This window comes from Mastomys coucha, unplaced genomic scaffold (assembly GCF_008632895.1).
Source record: "Mastomys coucha isolate ucsf_1 unplaced genomic scaffold, UCSF_Mcou_1 pScaffold14, whole genome shotgun sequence".
NCBI classification, from domain to species: domain Eukaryota; kingdom Metazoa; phylum Chordata; class Mammalia; order Rodentia; family Muridae; genus Mastomys; species Mastomys coucha.
The window spans coordinates 116,586,717-116,593,066 of NW_022196896.1; the positions used below are offsets into that span (position 1 = coordinate 116,586,717).

At 49.8% G+C, this 6,350-nt stretch overlaps 1 protein-coding gene across 2 annotated transcripts in view; it reads right to left on the minus strand.

The window, feature by feature from the left end:
* Positions 1–4,435, minus strand: part of Rab17 (RAB17, member RAS oncogene family) — a 13,626-nt gene extending 9,191 nt beyond the window's left edge. The window contains exons 1-2 of one of the 2 annotated variants that reach the window (XM_031368915.1): positions 4,202–4,435; positions 3,551–3,665 (exon numbers count right to left, since the gene is read on the minus strand). The gene's annotated coding sequence lies outside the window, so the exon portion shown is untranslated. Of the gene's footprint in view, positions 1–1,609; positions 1,779–3,550; positions 3,666–4,201 lie in introns of those variants that run through there. The other variant, XM_031368916.1, reaches the window with a different exon arrangement.
* Between the last annotated feature and the right edge of the window lie 1,915 nt (positions 4,436–6,350).

Consider the following 6,350-nt stretch of genomic DNA (forward strand, 5'->3'; position numbering starts at 1 on the left):
CCAGCTGTAAAGTAACAACATGGAAACCCTGCATCATGTCAAGTGCACATCACACAAGCTGGGGCTGTGTGCCTGGCACTCACTCTCACAGGAACTCCCAAGCTCCTGAAGGAAACCCAGAGAGATTCATGCGCTCTCTCCCTTTACAAGCCACATGTGAAGACATCAGTGTGCCATTGCTCATGACTCTGTGCTGAGGCTGCATAGATCCCTGTGAGCTCTGTATGGGGCTGTGGTTCAGGACAGAGATCTGATCTCATATAGACTGTACAAAGAAGAATTTCTGTTGAGTGTGGTATGCACGTCTCACAGAAGTAAGATAATATCTGGTTGTTTCTTTTTTATGTTCATAGTCATTGGAGCCCCTGGGTCTGTTCTATCATGAAAGGAATGAAAAATGGTGAGACTAGGGTGTTATCCCTGGTGTCTATTATCTGGACCACAAAGGGAAGATGGACAGGAACTGTAACACAGACCACTTGAGACTGTAGTGACAGAAGATAAGAATGTAGCATTGACACCAGGTCTCACACAGAGGCCTAATACCAATGTGCCATTCTAGAGAGAAATAGCTGGGGTCCAGGAGAGAAGGCTCCAGGGTTCCTCGGGCCAGCAGTGAGGCACAACAGTGACCAACAGCACAGCATGGCACATCCCAGGGGGACCTCTAGAGCTTCCCCCATGCATTGATCACAGAGCAGCATCATACACACACACACACACACACACACACACACACCAAAAACAAAAAACAAAACCCTAAGTTGTCTGTTGAAAGCCTTTTAAAGCTCTGTTCACCCAACATCACAAAATTAATTGGCTATAAGTTAAAACACAGGTGACCAAAGCCACTCCTATGTTACCTGTGTTTCTTCAGGGCTGGTGACAATGTCTCCTAGCACAAAGTAGCTGCTTAGCACATACCTAAGCAATGGATGGATGCTCGTAGTGGGTGGATGTGTGGGTAAGTGATACACAGAAACTTGATGGACGAATGCATAGGTGCAGAGACAGAGGTAAGTGGATGAGTGTGTAGGATGAGTGTGCAAGGGTGAGTGTGTAAATCACTAGGTGGATAAATAGGTGGATGAGTAGATGGGTGGATTAATCAATTGACTGAAGGGTGGACAGGCAGGATGAACACTTTATCCAGTACCTGTGTTTTTGAAAGAAAGAGAGAGAGAGAGAGAGAGAGAGAGAGAGAGAGAGAGAGAGAGAGAGAGAGAGAGAGAGTAGGTCTCCAGGAATGGTATGTGCCGCCTCCTCCCAGAAACTCCACCCTTTGAGCCTAAGGGCATGGCCAGAGTTCAGAATCCTGACTAGGGACCAGGAGGGACACTTCCAAGGGCCATCCCTCAACTCCATGACAAACAGGTCGGGTTTCTTCCTCAGAAAACTCTAGCCCTGCTCCCCACCACCAGAGTCACTGCAACTCTCTTCTGCAGTAGCCTCCTGCTTGATGCCACCTCTGCCACTCTAGCCCCTCCATCATGTGTCCAACCCCTAACAACCAATAGCATAGTGTACAGGCCCTGCCATCACGGAGCTTCACTCCCTTCTCCCTTGATTGAACCGACCTCAGCTTTCAATGGCATGTAAATCCATATACCTGTATTATCAGTGGCTCGGCTTTCTCACGGGGTTGTCACCACCCTCTAAAGCTGCATTGTCTTCGGTGAGCTTGGCGGTAGTCAATGAGGGCGCTGAAGCCACCAAGGGAACAGCGGGTACTCACTATCTCCTGAATGAACCCGGAAGCAGCTTCACAGATCCTCACTGGATCAATGTGCCTTCTGCCCCCGGGGGCTCCCATGCCAGTCACACCCTGATGCCAGTTGGAGGTGCGCCTGGTGTGCTTGGAGAAAGGGAGGCAGGGCTGCTGGCAGGCACTGAAGGACCTTCATGGGCTGCTGGTAGGAACTGAAGATCCTTCACGGGCCACCCTGGGCCAACCCGTACATGGCACAAACAAAGCTGTCAAGAGTGCAGCTGCCAGGGCCCGGCAGCTTTGCAAGGCGAAGACACGAAATTCAGGGACGTGATGGTTTTTATACTAGCAGGTACCCCCAAGGCACTAGCTTGGTCCAGCACTGATAGTGACAGGACATGCCTCAGTGGGGGTCCAGGGGAACTCTGCCTTTGCACCTCCAAAACAACACCAATAGTTGTTGTAAGCCGATAGTCCCAGCACTTGGGATGCTTAAGCAAGGGATTGCTACAAGTTACAAATATTTCTGGGCTACAGAGTTAGACCCTACCTCAATAACAACAGCAGCAACAACAATGATCTCTCAGCTTTAATGTGATCACATACTCTGCCCTAGTGGTTATCACATCAAATGCAGTGTCCACATGGCTGTGTCAGATTCCTACAACTCTCTCGCTTTGACAGTTCATTCCCCTATTACCGAATTTATTTTCCTGTAATAGATAAGACCACAGTAGATGTTCTCCTATTGCTTTTTGAGTGACTGTGTGTTGCAAGCTTCCAATAAAAGCCAGGCAGAAGTCACTATTCAGAGAGGAAGTTGGAAGTGTGGTACCTGTCCCCTCCTCTAGAATCTAGATGTTTCTGAAGGCAGTGGCTGCCAGGTTGTGGTTGGGAGTCTCTTCCCATCCTGACTTGGTCCTTCTCCAGCAATCGCAAGCCTGCCTCTCTTCCACCTACGAAAAAGCATTCAAGGAAGGGGGAAGCTCCAAGAGGCTGAACCCCATCCTCCTCACCCAGATCCTCCAAGCTGTTCATTCCCGACACTGAACTTCAGAACAATGAGGCACTTGACAGCAGAGGAAAACCACGCTGCAGACTAAGAGAGACTTTTGGAAGAAACTCTGCCAAGCCCCTCCGCCATTGCTGGAGCCTCTGCAGCCATCTGAGAAGGCCTCCTTGGAAGGCTCCCCCTCACACACGCTGGATGTTTACGTTCAAACCCCTTAACTGGAACTTTCTGCAAGGAAAATTCAGTGGAATTTCCTTCCCAGAATATGACCTGTGACTCAAACAAGAACACTGTAGGTGGGAAACAAACTCAATGGGTCTGCTGTTTCAGCTCCACCTCTGATTCAGGTCTTGAGAACACAGGGACACACATCTGCATGCACACACACACACACACATACATGCTCACACACATGCTCATAGCACACACACATACACATTTACAGCATACATACACAGTCACAGTACACACAGTCACACCACACACACACACCACACACATACACACTCACACACATTCACAGCACAAACAAACATTCACATCACACACACCACACACACACACACACACACATTCACAGCACAAACAAACATTCACACACCACACATACACACACTCACACACATGTTCATAGCACACACACATACACATTTACAGAACACATACACAGTCACAGCACACACAGTCACACCACACACACATTCACAGCACACACCCCACACACACACACATTCACAGAACAAACAAACATTCTCAGCACACACCACACACACACACACACACACACACACACACACGTGTGCACGCACACGCACTCAAAGAAGACTCACCTGCTCACCTGGTCACTTTGAAAGAGTTCCACAGACCATCATCCCACAGAGCCGCCGGGTCCTCTTTCTTCCCCTGTCTATGCTTCCCTTGGGTGCTGGATGACTGGTTAGGGTCCTGCCAGGGGCGGGTAGGAAGAGCAGTGCACACAGACCTCCAGCAGCCGAGCAAAGGACGTGGACAGGCCCCCTGCTCCCACCAAGGCGCCAGCCTGCACCGCAGGGCTCTTCTCTTCCTGTAAACGCCGGTGCAAAGTCCCCACATGATCATGTGATCACCTGGGTCAGAGTATGCTGGAAGTCACAGTCCGGTTCTCTGCCTCGCCTAGCTACAGCCCTGAATTTCAGCCCTTTCCAGGTCTCACGTGTCCCAGCTCCTCACACCAGAAAACATCACAGACTTAGAGAACAGCTCTTTGGTTGCTCACTTCTTAACTCTTTCTGTAAACATCTCCCGTCTGGGGATGCTTGCCAGGTGGGCAGGGCCAGGGACCAGAGCCTGGGATGGGTGTGCCCTGGAGCAGGTAATTCCCTGGGTAGGGCTGGAGAATCCCCAGGAGAAACTCCAGGCTGAAGAAAGATGGAAATCGGTTCTACTGTGCTCAGTCACGAATCTCAAGCAAATAGCGTGTTCTTTCTGTGCTCAGAACTCACCTGGATTACTAGCTTGGGTTCCCAAAGCACAGGGCAATGGGGAACTCAGTGCCGTGAATGGGGGGCACAGCTGTCTTCGAGTCCCAGGAGGCTTTCCAATATTCCCGAAGAACCCGTTTCTCTGCAGGGGCCACTGGCCTCCTTCTCACCCTGTCCACACGTCTGGGTGCCCCCACGGCCTTGAAGACCAAGAGCCTCACTCCGGCTCTGAACAGGACCCTGATTCCCTGGGCCTAGGTTGGCACCCAAAGTGTAGCACCCAGCACCGCTTCTGTCCTCCTTGTGGTGGGTGTGGCCTCTTCTGTTTATGCTGGCAACTGTTACAATACAGTGACTCAAAGGTCTCCGGAGTTCAAGGGGACACTGAGGTGGATTGTAGGGGGGCAAGAAAATTACCAAAGGGGTTTATAAAGAGTTATTAACCCCTTGGACAGATAGACGACAGCATGGTGGACACTCTAAGGAGAGGTCAAGCCTCAGAGCCCCAGGGGAACAGGTAGCTCTCCATTTGACTCTCAGACTGTTGAAACCCAAAGAAGTGGACATTCCCCCGGCAATCTCATACTGGGGAGTCCATCTGCTGGAAAGAGATTGCACGCATCTCTAACAGCTTGTGAAACTACCTTACACTATGAGACTGAAGCTCTCATATTGTAATAATGACAGATCAGTGGTGGGACCATATCTTGTCTGAGATTGGTTAGATCAATCCCGGCCCTCTATTTAAACTCTGATCTCGCTTCGGTACCCTGAAGACAGAATTGGGGGTTGACGGACTTGCCTTGCAACACAGGTTGGGTACCCCCAAGTCTGATAACAATAACGTGACAGAGGGGGTGGTGCTCTGAGGAGGATTCAGGCCCACAAGACAGTCCCTTCTTATAGGTCCTGAGAATAGGGAAGGTTTCTCAGCACAGCAGCTAGGCTCTCTGACTTCCCTGCAGGATACAGGAAGCTTGCAAGGACGCAGATGGGTGACCATAGCCACAGCTGGCCCTTCGGTGTGTCATTCTGGGAATCCATAGCTTGAGATCTGTACAAAGTCCTCTGAGCAGGAGCCTGTCATACCTGCGAGGAGGGAGGAGCCCTGGCAGGTATCATGGCCTGACCTGGTCTGGATCCTAATGGTGTCTATGTAGAACAGCCATTCCTACTCTGAGGGAAAGAAAGGCGGACATCACACTTGCAAAAGACAAAAAGATGAAGAGTGTGAACAATTCTTCTGAAAAGAGGCTGGTTTCTGTAAGGACCGATTGACTGATCAGGCCTGCTATGCTGTGGGGAGGTTAGAATGTTGCCAGTCCAGAGACTGATTATCTCACCTTAGGTTAGCTTTAATCGCTGTAAGAAGCCATTCCTTGTCCACCTCTGAGTTGAAGCTAACATCTTATCACTGTTTGGAATCTATCTGCTTAGGAGACAACCAAGTTCCCCTATGTAAACGCTAAGAATGTCATTGAATAGTACCTGAGGTCTATGGCCCCTTCTTGGCCTAACCTGCTTCTCTGACATTTCCAACAATGTAGTTTTTAAATGCCTGGATTTATACCACTCTTTGTTCTGATGCTCTCTTAGATACTGTTCTCTTGCTGTGAAGAGACACCATGACCAAGGCAACTCATAAAGAAAGCAAGTAATGGGGATATGCTTACAGTTTCTTGAGGTAGTTCATGCTCATCATGGTAGGGGGCAGGCAGACATGGTGCTGGAGCAGAAGCTGTGAGCTTTGTATCCTGATCCACAGGCAGCAGGCAGAAAGAGACACTGGGGGAGGGGGCCTGTCTAAAGAGACTTTCTAAACCACAAAGCCCACCTGCTATGACACACCCCCTCCAACAAGGCCACACCTCCTAATCCTTCTCAAACAGTTCCACTCCCTGGCGACTAAGCATTCAAAAATAGGAGCCCAGGGTGACCATTCTGACTCAAGCCACCACACTATAAAATCTCCACGAAGCTGCTTTCAGACAAGAACATGGAACCTGGGATTGCCCAGCTCCATGTTTCCTAGGCCATAGGTTACTTTGGCTTCATAATGAATTGTCTTTTATTCCCTTTCAGGTGAGAGCTGCATTTTTCCCATCAGCAAGGTCTGAGGCCTGCTTGAACTATGTAACAAATTCCAAAACATCCTGGGACCAAGGGTAAG